Consider the following 13860-nt stretch of genomic DNA (forward strand, 5'->3'; position numbering starts at 1 on the left):
TTGGTCAGAGAAGAGGATGCAAAAAGTATTGTTGCCAACATGTTCAGTGTTTTGGACACTTAAACAATGTTATTTTTCGCAGAGCAGCTCCAGGGACACCCCTCCCTCCTCGGAACAGTAATTCATTAATCGCTGGTGTTCAAAGAATTTCACTTTAACCCTGCAAGACCATTCATGGCCATAAGAGACACTCTTCTAAAGGTAACACTATGCAATGCAGAGGTATATCTAGCTTACTGGCTTATGTCAGCCTTCTCAGTTGTGTCCTTGATGCTTACAACCAGCTATTGCCCATCCTCCTCACATCCCCTCAAGCCACATCGGGCTTTTTTGACTCCTCTCTATGACTTTACAACCTATATCACTTGCATTGATAATATTCTTTACTCAATGCTACCGGAACGTAAGTGGATTCTCAGGTTTACCAGTAGCGTAGTACAGGGGCACCTTTATAATCCCTGACCTATAGGTCTTGAACAAGAACATCAAGTTTATTCTGCACAAACCACTCCTGATCATGTAATAATGACAAGTTCAAACAGACGCCGACCTGAGAGCACTGTGTCAGGGTCGCCTATGATTTGTAGTGCCTTCTGATCTTCACATGCTAAACAGGCGCCATCCCTGCTGATCTTGTAATGACGACTTATTCATCCTACCCCGATCCGACAAGAGAGTACTGGAACTGAATCAAACCCGGAGGTGTTGTGCAGCTCAGAGCGTTCTAAGAGATTTATTAAACTACTACTGATCAAGGAACGGGATACTGTGTGGAACCGGCATTGTTACAAGAACAAAGGGGCATATCTACAACAACCGACGATGTTTATCGCTAAGCGCACTTAGCGCTCGGATAATTATCGCCGGCTAGCGTGGTTTTTATTGCTGAGATAGCGTGCTATTAGCAACGCTTATCTCAAAAGCGATAAAAATCCTAGCGCTAACTGCCTAACGTGAGATTATCGCTGGGAACCCAGTGATAATCTCACGTTAGCTTGTTGATAGGGACTCACAAACTAAGCCATGATATCCACCTTCCATAGGATATCATGGCTAAGTCAGTCCTGAAGCAGGCGTAAGGAAAGTCTGTTATCGCTACTTTTCCTGCCGCTATGCTTCATAGCGTGGGGCTTGAAGACATTTCTCCTATCATGTCAGGTCAGGAACGCCCACTTTGCATCTCATTAGAGATGCAAAGCTGGGCGTTAGGAATCCCCACGCTAAAGCAAGGTTACACGCGTTAGCGTGACCTTGCTAATTAGGATATAAAATTATCGCCGCTTTTCGGCCAAATTTATTATCGCCTCCTTGTAAATATGTCCCTATCAACCTTCAAGGGCTGTGATGCACACCAGAGCTAGTTTATGCCTCCGCGTTTCCTACTATATGAATGCTAACATGTTTATTCTAAATTCTCTTATATATTTTGTAGGCAGAGCCCAGGTTTCATTGGTCAGAGACAAACATTCATTTGGATATTTTAGACTCTTTGGTGTTCTTAGTAATGCCGTGCTAGTTTTGTAATGTGTGAATGTTTTATGCCCTGGCACTAGAGGCCAGAACTTGTAAAGGAAATAGTGCCTTCTTTATGGTTTACAGATTTACTGCCATTTAAAGATGGCCACCTCAATGGACCCTATGTTGGTAAACCCTGTAATGGTTTTAGTCTTCTTTCAACTTTCATTACGTATTAGCATCAGCTCAGCTTCTGTGCCGAGCTCATGCTCAAATTCTACGACAGGGAAGTTTGGATGCTTGGTGGCGACAAAAGTATGCCCAGCCATGTCTGCAGGTAGGTGCAACGTGGCCTCACGTGCCACTGGGGGAAGCAGGGGAAAAATATGAGATGTCTCTAGGACTTGCTGCCAACACAGTGAAGGTGTAGCGTAGTGTGTTCTTCAAAATGGGGGCCACAAGAGCTCTGAGCTCCGCGTGTTGTTCTAGGGCAGCTCTACTAATGGTCCTTTCCTTCTGCCATGGCAGACAGTCTTGTGATGAGCTGATGCCTGGTTCAGATACACTTTTACCTTGAAAATGCCTTTTTTCTTATATTCCAAATAGAAGAGGCAACTTCTCTACCTGCTTGTGAAACTCCACGGAATTTGGCGGAGTTTTCCGTTAACTCAGCGGAATCCTGCGAAGTGAAACTCCATGAGCTCCTCCCATGCCTACTATTCCCAGATGGCTGAATGGTATCTTAGCTCTAAAATATTAAGTTAATTTCTAGAGCGCACAGTTACATCAGCTGACGTGACCCAGCGATGGAGTTTCCTTCCCATGGTACAGAGCATGAAGTGCCAAAAATGCGTGAAAAATTTAGATCTAAAGAGTTACGTTTTTAGGGGCATATCAACAAGCGGCAGCGATATTTATCGCTGACTGCTTTTAGCGTGACAAATCCTAACGCCCTCTATCGCCGGATTCTATCGCCTGGTCAGTGCACAATTAACAGGGCGCATCGCCGAGGCGATAGAAATCCAGCCAATAGTAGAGATAAGCGGCAATATTACTGGAATTCCAGCGATAGGGAACAGCGTTAGGGAAAAATATTGTAAATAGGGAGATGTGGACTCAGGATAATAATCCACCTCCCATGATAGATATGGCATAGTAGGAAAAAAAGCAAGTGTAAGAAACCGGCGAAAAACCTGATTAGCGCTAATTTTTAAGTCGCTAGTCAGGTTAGCGATACCCTTGTAAATACGGAAAAGCTGTGTCAGCGATGATTTTCGCAGTATTTCAGATGGACACGCCTACCTCGCATCTCATTAGCGATGCGAGGCCCAAAGGAAATGGACGAAGAAGCATGGATACACGCATTAGCGTGTCCTTGCTAATAGGGCTTTAAAATTATTGCCGCTTTTTGTCCGAAAACGGACGCTAAAGCGGCGATAATTTTAACTCCGGGCCTTGTTGATATGCCCCTTAGTTCCTTATGAAAGGAGAACTCTGGTTTCTCCTGCTGAAGCAGGAGAAGCAGGGAGTTCCGCAGCTTGACTGCCATAAAGCTGAGAGAGCATCCTAAGCCACAAACTATTGATACTGGCAATACACGCTAGGGAAGTGTCAGCTGATCTCAAGTTTCTCTTTGGGAAGTAATTTGCAACCAAAGGATGCAAATAACTAGGACCTTTGCTGTTGAGAATTTTGTGGCAATAGCACATGGTTTTAGAGTGAACCCGTTCCTTCAAAGGAAGCCATTGCAACCTACCAAATATACACAAGAGGGTCCCTGTGGAGCGGATATAAAGGGGAAAACCAGGGAAGAGCAACAAAATATACAACACTAAACACCTTATAACATATTCACATCCTATATTGGTTAATAGAAAATGACTGCCTGTTGGATTTAATTAACAGAGCCTCAAAACATTGTATAATTTTCCTGCTGAATGTGTTAAACATATTGGTTTTCTAACATTGTAAATACCATATTACATCAGCGCCCTGATGAAGGATGGTACATGGGATTTCCGAAACGCGTGTCGGCGCAATTGTGTTGTCTGAATTGTTTATGGTGTTAATAATTGTAATGTATTGTCTTTGTTAGACTGTGATTTTTTGAGTATATGTTTCGTCTTTTTTCTGTCTTTATTGTTATATCTGGAGACATGTACCTTAATTAAGTGGATTGCTCCCCCCTCTCTTGGGGCTTCTGTGTATAAAATGAATCTCTAGTCAAATAGGATATAAGCTGAATTTATTGTATATGTATTTATTTAAAAATAATTGAAGGAAAGAAAGAGGTATATGTTTACTATTTTGATAATAAAAACAAAATAATTTTTCAAAAAACTTTTATTCCTTCTGTGGGACATTTTCTATAAACCAATATAGGATGTGAATATGTTATAAGGGGTTTAGTGTTGTATATTTTGTAGCCATTGCACCCTAGCCAGAGCAAGAGCTGAGGGGAAGCATCTAGGCAGATTTAACAGAAAGCCGAGCTGCCATGTTCTGCACACCCTGGCGTCTCATTAGTTGGGGTTAAGAGATCCCCAGATATAGTACTTTGCAGTAGTAAAGTCTGGACATAAACATAGACTGGACGATTGTCTTCCTATCTGCCTCTGGCAAGAAAGCAAGGATTTTAAAATCTCTGAACATTGTCCCGCTAGGCTCATGATTTGATTGTCAAATGATGGCTTTGAGTTAAACCAGATGCCCACATTTTTTACTCTTGGCTTAGGTAAAGGTAAAGGGACCAGAGAGTCAGGCCACCAGGCAGTCCAACAGATGGAAGGCTGCTTGTCACGGATTAGGACCCCAGTCTTCCCAGCATTTAGCTTGAGAAAACTGAGGCTCATCCATTCGGCCACCTCTGTCAGGCAGATGTGACGCAGCACTGCAGAATTGGACGAATTTTAAGAAAGGGTGATGATTAACTGTGTATCATCGGCATACAACACAATGTTAATGGTCTGCAGATCATTACCTAGCAGACACTCAACTGGAATTGCAGATGACACAACCACCTTCTTTTTCTTTTGGCCAGTAACCCCTCCCTATTCTAAGGGCACCATAGCCATGGGGTGAACCTTATGATGGTTATCAGCATTAATGACTGTATAAGTTTGACCAGCCAAATACTGCTTCGGGGATACCAGTTTCTAAGTCACCATGGTGAAACTTGCCCCTGTATACCTCAGTGCTTCTACTCTGACCTGATATGTGGCTGTTGTCTGTATTTCTCCAGGTTACTAGGCCAGACAACCAGGACAGCGACATCCACTTCCCCCTCTGAGATTAAGGTAGCTTTATTGTGCTCTCTGATCTGGTCAGGTAATACCAAGGAACCCATCAAGCAGACTCACCACCCTAGTGGTAACTGGGGGTGCACTAGTGGAAGCCGTTTTGGGACAGGAAGAGTCCCAAGTTCAGTATCCACAGGCCTTACAATTGAAACAGAAAGCCTTTTTTGGGATCCCAGTTCTTACCCACCTTTGAATGTGAAGTGTCCCTGGGCCCACCCTCATGAACAGACTTTTGGGGGCTTTTAGAAGGCTCGTTACCTCTTTCCATCTTTCTTTAGACTGTCCCACATCTTTCCCAGGGGGGGATTAGTAACCCTATTCTTTTCGTCAACCCCTCCAGTAGACTTTTGGACACCCTAGTTTTGACCGAATGGTCAGCCTTCTTATCAAACTCCTGCGGTGAAACCAAACCTAGGACCACCAAGTATTGATGCAATTGTTTCAGGAGTACAGTTACTTAACAGATGCTCTTTCCTAAGTAAATGATAAAGCCCATCATAGTCTTGCACCTTACTCCCTTTTAATCAGCCACCTAGTGTTTTGACTGAAAAGTCTACAAAATCAACCCAAGACTAACTCAAGGATTTTTTGGGTCTCCCTGAACGTAATTGTGTACTCCTCAGTGGTGAGTCCAAAACCCTCAATCAGAGTATTCTTCATGAGGCCACAGGACGCAACATCTTCCTCATTAAGTGTCAGGAGTCCACCCCAGCACTTGCCAGAGAAAAGGTTCAAGAGTAGAGCGCCCCAATATTTTTGGATGAGCTTTCTCAATTTACATGCCCTCTCAAAGGATGTAAACACTTTTGTGATATCATCACCGTCACCATATTCGGGGACAACCCTTTGGGGATTTTGAGATCAAAGGATTCCTCTCTTTCTCTATTTACCATGTTGCTGCCACCATTCTTTGGTGCTAGACACATCTCAGCCCTTTCTTTCTCTATGGCCAGGATTTTGGCCCCACAGCTATTCTTCTGGTTTGTCTTGCCAGCTTCTTTTCTGGATCCTCTATTTCTTCTTCGGACCTGGAATGACCTGGCCTACCACCAGGTAAAGTTTTACTAAAAGAGGTTTCTATTGTTATCCTCTTCTCAGGGGTATTGAAAAGGGAGTCATCCCCATGAGTATTGTTAGCAGACTCATCTTCACTGACATGGCCATCATCTGTGTTTTCAGTGTTTTTCTCTCTTGCTTGGACTCTATCAAACTCAGCAAGCAACTGCTTTGGTTGGTCTAGACCCAGCTGCAATTGTGCAAGCCTTACAGAGGTCATTAAACTTTAACTTCATACTAAGTTGCAGGTAAGGGGTCAGGTTAATTGACTCGACTCTATCCTCTGAGTTTGACATGTTTACTGTTGTTGGGACTTTTTTTAAAAATCTAAAAAAAAAAAAAAAATGTTTTAAGGCCTAATTACTAGTACACTTTTTGCATTTCTAATACAAAAGGACTAGGGGACTTAACACCAGGGCCTTATAATTTAGATTAGAAAAATGTGGAACAATCAGAAATGTAAAAAAAGATTTAAAACATTTTTGGATACAGTTCAACTGTGGGTTTCTTTCTGGAATCACCTATTGACCAAGTGGTATCAGCAAATGCAAAATTGTGTACCCCACCGCTGTTCCACCAATGTAGGAAGCTGTTTTTTGTGTAGTGTACCAAAAAAGAGGTACACTATGTAAAAAGTTCAGATGACCCATATTGGCTTATAGAGTTTAAATTAATAATCGCAAATTAACTCTTTTGTGGTAGTGTGGGCAAGCAGTTTAGGCTTATCAGAGGGTAGTGTTAAGCATTTGTTGAGCACACAGAATCAATAAATGAGACACACACTCAGGAAGAAACTCAAGACCAATTTTGAATAATAGCAGGTATTTCTACATATACTTAACAACACCAAGAACTTTGTAATTGGGTAAGTACTTTTCAAGATATCAATTTTCACAGGTGAGTAAAATTGTAGCACAAAGGCGTTTTATGTGGTAATGCTTTCCTATGGAGAAAGAAACATACACTGCATACAGGAATTTGCAATCATATTCCTGGGGTCCCCTTTAGGACTTAAGGTGCAAGGGGGGGAGGGTGGGGGCAAGGTCCAAAGTACCACCACCAATTTGTCTGCCCTGGAGTGTCTTGGTGCAGAGGTGCTTGATGGGTTGGTAGCCTTGTGCGCTACACCCTAGGCAAAGAGGAGGGCCACCTAGAAACTGTCATGTGATCAATTTCAGCTCAAGAACACCCCTGTTTGCATGTTCATGTTAAATTGACATCTTTTCTTGAACACTGTGCATTGCTATTTCACACACATTTCATTGCGTGCCTGTGCAGAATAATATTCTCTGAAATGGCTTTGCTTAACATTTCCACATCGCAGGCATAATATTAGCTACCTTGAATATTCTGTACAGGGGCGAAGTTCACTATGCCAAATGTTGTCACTTATTTCTGACTGCTCAGTGACAGAGCTGTCACACTAGAATATTCAATAGTGGCCTGACTGGGGCTTCGGCGTGGCAGCATGAGTGATGTTTATTATATAAACAGAACCACCACCATGCTTACACCAGAGGAGCATTTAGCTGGCACTGAGAAGTGACTCCCATGCTGGAATTCCAGCACAGCTGATTCCTGTTAACCTCCACAAGGGATGCAGCCTGGCTCTCTACCAAGACGGGATCCCTGATGACACATACCCACAGGTAATGGGGAGTTAGACCACCTGACAGGGATTTGGCAGATACACCCACCCTAGACAAAGTAGGATCAGTAGTAGTACACTATACTACTGTGCTTATATGCAAGAATATATTCTCTCTTAAAGAATGATGGTTGAATTATTCATCTTCTTCACCATTCTCATAATGTTGATTCGTTATTCGGTTTCCTTCTATTGATTATCACATTAATTTTTTATACAAGAATGGCAATGCTTTAAAAAACATTGAAACACCTTGCTGAGTATTCTTGTGTAACTCTTTGGGTACGCATGAGTTCCCAATTGAAAGGGTCCTAGATCTTTTATCATGATTCCTTGGGGAGTCAGGGTTGTCATGTTCTGAGGTTGCACAATCCATTTGTTACCTTGTCAGGTTTAGGTAGCTATCAGGACTATCAGGTCCTCATATCCTGAGGGTGTGCATGGAAGCAGTCAAGCACAATCCTGACGTTTATGTTGTTCAACAATCACACCGTTTTTTACTGAGAAAGTATAAGCCATGCGACAAAAAAGGCTGCAGATGGTGACTTGGGGACACATATTTGAACTCCCAACAGGGGGCCAGTTTGTGAGGGTCCTGGGAGCAGGGTGGTACAGTCTGTAGTTGTGCATCTTGGCCGGGGAGCTTGGGTGCAGAGGGTTTTGGTCATCTGGGCCCGTGTGTCAAAGGCACTCACAGTTCTCGGTTAGGCCTTCAGAGGAGGACGAAACAGGACAGCTGGGACACTCTTGGTACTGGCCTTTCTGATGCAGATGTCCCTCGTTTGCTGGTTGGTTGTTTCTGCGTTGCGGTCTGGATTGGACTTCAAAAAAGCTTTGGTTGCTGCAAGTGGTCCGGTACCCCGTTTCGACATGGCATCTTCACAATTGGTGAGGCGATGGATCTGACCTCCTGGAGCATGGTGACCTCCTTCTGGGAGGCTGCCACATTTGTGTGCTCTGTGCTAAGCAGAAAGATTAACCGGACATTGTGGTAGGTGCCTGCAGTTTGCATGGAAGTGGCTTCTCCACTTTAAGGGAGGTGCTGCCAGCTTGGAATAGTGTTGGAGGCCCTCCAAGGCTTTTGGAGGATGCACACCTGCAGGATGATTCGCGGTGTCATGATTTTTACTAGTCTTCTTGGTCCTTCTTCTTGGTATGAGTGGGCAACATAAATACTGAATTAAGGGTGTTAAGGGGAGTGATGGTTAGTAGCCAATGAGCTACGTACCCTTGGGGTGACTATGTCTCCTATATGACCACTTCCTGTGGGGAGTGAGCTTAACCCAGAGTTCCTAATTCCACCAAAATCAAAATGGTGGAACCCTTCTTTCGTGGAGCACATCAGGCAGCCCATCTTAGGGGTGTTATTGGCCTGGCAGTACAACACACCTACTTACATACCTAATTTCCCGCCTCTCCTATTGGCAAATGGGCTTCAGGGTAGGGGTTGGAATCTCCCAAGTCCGGGGGAAGCTGTGGTCACTTATCACAGGCAGCAGAGGCTTTGAAGTCCATGGACTTGATATGCAGATTTACTAGTAATCCTGCTGGAGGAGGTGTGACCCCCCTTCCTCCGGAGCAGCCATTGTTTCTGGCCTCAGAAAGGGTGGGCTCCCACCTGGAGGAGGTCAGAAACGTGCATTTGGTGGCAGGCTGGATGATACCAGTCAGCCAACACACTAAGAGGCTGGCATGTTTTCAGGGCCACCTCTAAGGTGCCCTCTGTGTGCATGTTTTAATTAGTCCACTACTGGCATCAGAATGGATTTATTAAGACAACTTGTTTAATACCAGACACCATGTGTTTCAGAAAAGCCATCATGTAGGTGAAAAGTTGTATTGACCAGTGCCCAGTACATATACATAAGATGGCTTCCCTGTTCACTTATACTATCTAGTAATTGAACTAAACTGCACAGGCGCATATATGCTCATGCAGATATGTCCTCATATTTAAAATTATGCACCCTGCTTTAGGGCTGTAAGGCCTGCTGTAGGGGAGACTTACATATGTTGCATGCAGTGGCCGTGGCATACATGGTGCGTGTCATGTCATTTTTTCACACTCTTTGCACCATTTCACGTATCCTGCAATGGCAGTCTGTATGAGGCTGGTGGTGGGTCCCTAAGGATCGCACAATACATGCTGCAGCCCTTACGGACCCTTTTTAGTACCCCTGTCCTAGGTACCAGGGGTACCATTAACCTATATTATTTAATTATTTACACTACTCAATCTTTCTAAAAATGATAAAGTACCCTACAAATTCCACAAGGAAAAATAATTTTTTTATATTTAAAAAAGAAAAAGGAATTAGCCCCAAGAAAATAAATGAGCCCCAATTTATTTATTTTATTTAAAAATATACTAATTTATTAAACTAAATAATAGGAAATGTCACAAATAATGCATTAGGATAATACGTTGCAAATAAATTAGCACATTTAAAAAAACACTACCCATCCAGGCAAACAATGAACTCCACATTCTGCATAGTAAAATGACAGAAATTTCAATATTTTTTACTCCAGATATTTTGAACAAGATATTACTATCCAAAAATATTCTAGACGCAACATATTATGGAGCAATAGCAGGGAAACTTAGTAGCTTTTCCCCGGGTTATACTTTTTAGTGTTCTGAACTGGCCATCTGCAATCATTGAACAGTAATTTAAGAATAAACTTTAAAAAAACAATGGGCAGAAAAGGAAGCCATCCAATCATATGTATCTATTTATCTTGGATTCCAGACAAGGATGCCCGATGCATAAAGTTAAGTTTATATGAGTAGTTCTACTGAAATGTAAATCTACTAGTACAAGCATTTGTACATTCTAACTTTTTGGCTATTCCGGATTTCCGATTGGACATTTACAACGGTTTATAGACTAAAGATACTTTTCCCCTCAAGTGAGAAGGTGGAGAATCCTACAATGAATTTCTGATTATAAACTCACTATTAATCATTTTCTCCTGCTTGTGGTGATCTCTGCCACTAGAGCACAGTTATCCCCATAGGAAAATACAGGGACCATAACGATGTGTAATATACACATTTTTAAAATAAATAACATGTATTTAATCTAAAAAATGTAAAATGATTCAAACAAAATATTAACTTAGGTCTACTTAAAGAGCAAGCAAAAAGCCACTATCGCCTACAATGAACTTTGTATGAAATGGTAAATTCATTTAAATATATTAATTAATACTTTAATATTATTTTTGATCAATGTTCAATAAATAAAGATTAAAACCATTCACCCACACTGTTTGTATTTATAATTAGTTTGTAACAAATGTGGTTATATGTTATGTTATATTAATTGTGATCATTTTTAGACTTGGGATATTAGTATTACAATCTGCTGGCTCAGTTTTCTCTGGGAGTGTTTTTTCGTACAAGTGGTTGGCCATGGGTGGTGGTTTTCTTACTCTACGTTTGGGCTGGAATAGATTGAAGCTTACTCTGTCACTGTTTAGACTGTAGTAAAATTAGAAGTGTATTTTAGTAATTGTAATTTTCCTATGTGTGTGTGTGTGTTTTGAAGTATCATGCCCCTCTCTAAATTCCTCCTTCAATTACCCATACCATCACCAATTTTGTAATTGTCAAGTCAGTCAGTCAGTCAGTCAAACCACTTTATTCGGTTGATTAAAACCATAAAAGTACAGTACACAATACACAATATAATAAAATCATGTAACCCAATAAAACATATCAGCGACTTAAAAAAGATTTAATATAACAAGATCAATTTTCAAATGCATAAAAACTTCAAAACACAATTAAGGGTATTTTCAGAAAGGAGTAAAACAGAGGTTTTCTATAAAATTGAAGCTCATATAGATTTTAACATAGGGTACCTTCTTTTTCTGATACGAGCCGCAGCAACTAAAAAGCTGGCAATGTTAAAAGTCTCCCATGGATCGTTAAGCAGTTGAAGATAAAATAAGGCAGGTCTGACCTGTAAAAAACACTTTCCCCTTAGCAGAGGGCCTAAAAACCTCCTTCAAATCTCACTGTAATAGTCACAAAACATTATAAAATGCATCTTGTCCTGTGGTGAAAAATTGTCACAAGGACATGGACCTAATTCCTCTGATTTGCATCAACCTTGCAGATTACCTAAAGAACAGTGGATTAAATTAAAACGAAACCTGTTTAAAAGCCAGCGAGGAAAGGGCTTGGTAACAATTCTCAGGTAGGGCTCAATCAGAGGGAAGGTTTTTAACAAAAAGTGAGCCCTAACTGAGGGTTTCAATAACTCCCGCTCCTCACGATCTGCCAACAATAAATTCAAAAATTGGGATTTAACCCATTTAACATCCTCTTTTTTTATTCTATCCAGATAATTAAAAAGATCTGGACGCCCCAATTTTGACAACATATGCTTAACGTAATTCAACCACGGGATACTACTTTCTTTTTCCAGGGTAACACAGTCCCGAATAATCTGATGATTCAGTGTTAAATCTGGGTTAAGCCAGGTCTTAAGCCAGCAAACCACCAGGGCCAACCTCATCAAGTCTGACACATATCCGAGCCCCAATTCTAGATGGATAACAAAGGTTGGAGTTGATTGAGGGACCGACAAAAGGGTATACAGAGCAATAGCCAAGTATTTTGTAATTGCTATTGCCCATTTTCCCACAACATATTCCTGTCCCTACCATATTACCAACCAAAACATATACCATCACCAGGACAGCGTTCTCCATACAGAATAGACAGAGGAGGCCAAGACAGAGATCTCTGACCCTAGGTTTGTGAATTGCATTTTGTGATGCATGAAGTAGTGCTACTGGAGTAACACTTCGGGGTCTTCAGAATGCCTCTTGAGAATGAGGTCCATAGGTCTTTGAGAACAGACAGCTAAAGCTGTGTGTAGGTCCCATCTTGAAAAGAAAGCCAAGGACAGCAGTCTGGGGTCTCTTTATGAGATCTGTTGTTTGGCGGCTCAGCTCCCAACACTCAGACAGAGCCAGTCACACTTGAGGCTGATAACAAGAACACTAGTGAAGTCACCACAGTAACATCTATCAGTTACAATGATATGTAACTTGAAGATTGTAACAGTCAGTGGGTAAGCTATTTTCATTCAACAATTGTCCACTTTGCTTATGATACAGAAATATACTTGTCACCCCACACCAGAAAACATGCTAATGCACTGTACATGGAGGTCACTGAAACCGTGCTGCTCGTGGGCAGAGACTCTCTGGCAGCACCGGAAGAGCTGGCCTCCTGTTCATTTCAGCTCTGGGTTTGTGCAACTATTAACAATCAAATGTATGCCGTGGGTTCACCTACCTCCAGAAGGTCTGGTTTTCCACAGGACTGGTGGATGGTTCTGTGCCAGAGCAGCTCTCAACCCCAGTCTGAGGGAAGCAATGGCGGAGTGCTGCAGGAAGCCAGCGAGAGGTCTGCCCTTGATACACTCTCTGCATAGCTTAAAATAGAAAACTGACATTTTAACTTCCCCTTTTTGAACTTTTCTCTCACTAATCTCGATGGCAATATTGCATTCGTTGCTGAAAACCCGGGGTCTTTTTTTTATGTACAATGTCCACACTAACATTTCCCATCATCTTTCTTAATTTCAACAAGTTTGTTGACGAAAACACAGTTTACCACTTCCTCTTGCCTTGCATGGTTATCTTCATCCACCACTCAGATAAATTGATCTGCATTCTGATGTGACACCGGCCCACGAGACCTTCCTGCTAATTCCTCATGAGCAGTCTGTGATGAATTCTCAGTCTCTTCAACTGTTTTTAAAATTAATGAATATTAGTAGATTGGTAAGACATATATACATAAAAGCAAAAAAACATTTTAAAACGCTCTGCAAATATGAAGGAATGTGGAATTGGAGTTGGTATCCGTAGGTTGATAGGTGAAGCAGCAAGTACAGCATGCATATTCTAGTATTGATGATAGGTGGGCTTCATTGAAGAACTGATGTGTGCTTTGCTGATAAACAAACAGAATACTCTAAAGGGCAAAAATTGATTTTTTTGCTGGTCAGCACATCACCTTGTCATTTAGAAATAAAACTAACTTCTGAAAAACTTCAACCTTCCCATTAAACTTAAAATGTTAATATTTGCATTGGAAAAGAGGGATTTTCTCAATCAGCGCCTTGAGACGCTCACAGGTGAGTAGCTGCACTTTGCAAACCCCTGATTGATTGATTGATTAACTGATTGATTGATTGAGGGTCCATGGAAGACATAAGTTTAAGAACCGCACCTGTATCCCTTCATCTGCCTCCATTTCAAGAGTGTTACTGCCTTAAGTATTTTAATACTTCTTTAATGTCACATCGAGCTAAGCAATATCTGCAGAAACCAGGCACACATGTGACTCAGGGACATGTTGAGTTCTTCACATCT

General features: G+C 41.7%; 1 protein-coding gene across 6 annotated transcripts in view; it reads right to left on the reverse strand.

The window, feature by feature from the left end:
- Positions 1 to 12885, reverse strand: part of LOC146809005 (sialic acid-binding Ig-like lectin 13) — a 550981-nt gene extending 538096 nt beyond the window's left edge. For all 6 annotated transcript variants that reach the window (XM_085615789.1, XM_085615786.1, XM_085615790.1 and 3 more), the window contains exon 1: positions 12776 to 12885. The gene's annotated coding sequence lies outside the window, so the exon portion shown is untranslated. The remainder of the gene's footprint in view (positions 1 to 12775) is intronic.
- Positions 12886 to 13860: the final 975 nt, after the last annotated feature.

This window comes from Triturus cristatus, chromosome 7 (genome assembly GCF_964204655.1).
Source record: "Triturus cristatus chromosome 7, aTriCri1.1, whole genome shotgun sequence".
NCBI lineage: Eukaryota > Metazoa > Chordata > Amphibia > Caudata > Salamandridae > Triturus > Triturus cristatus.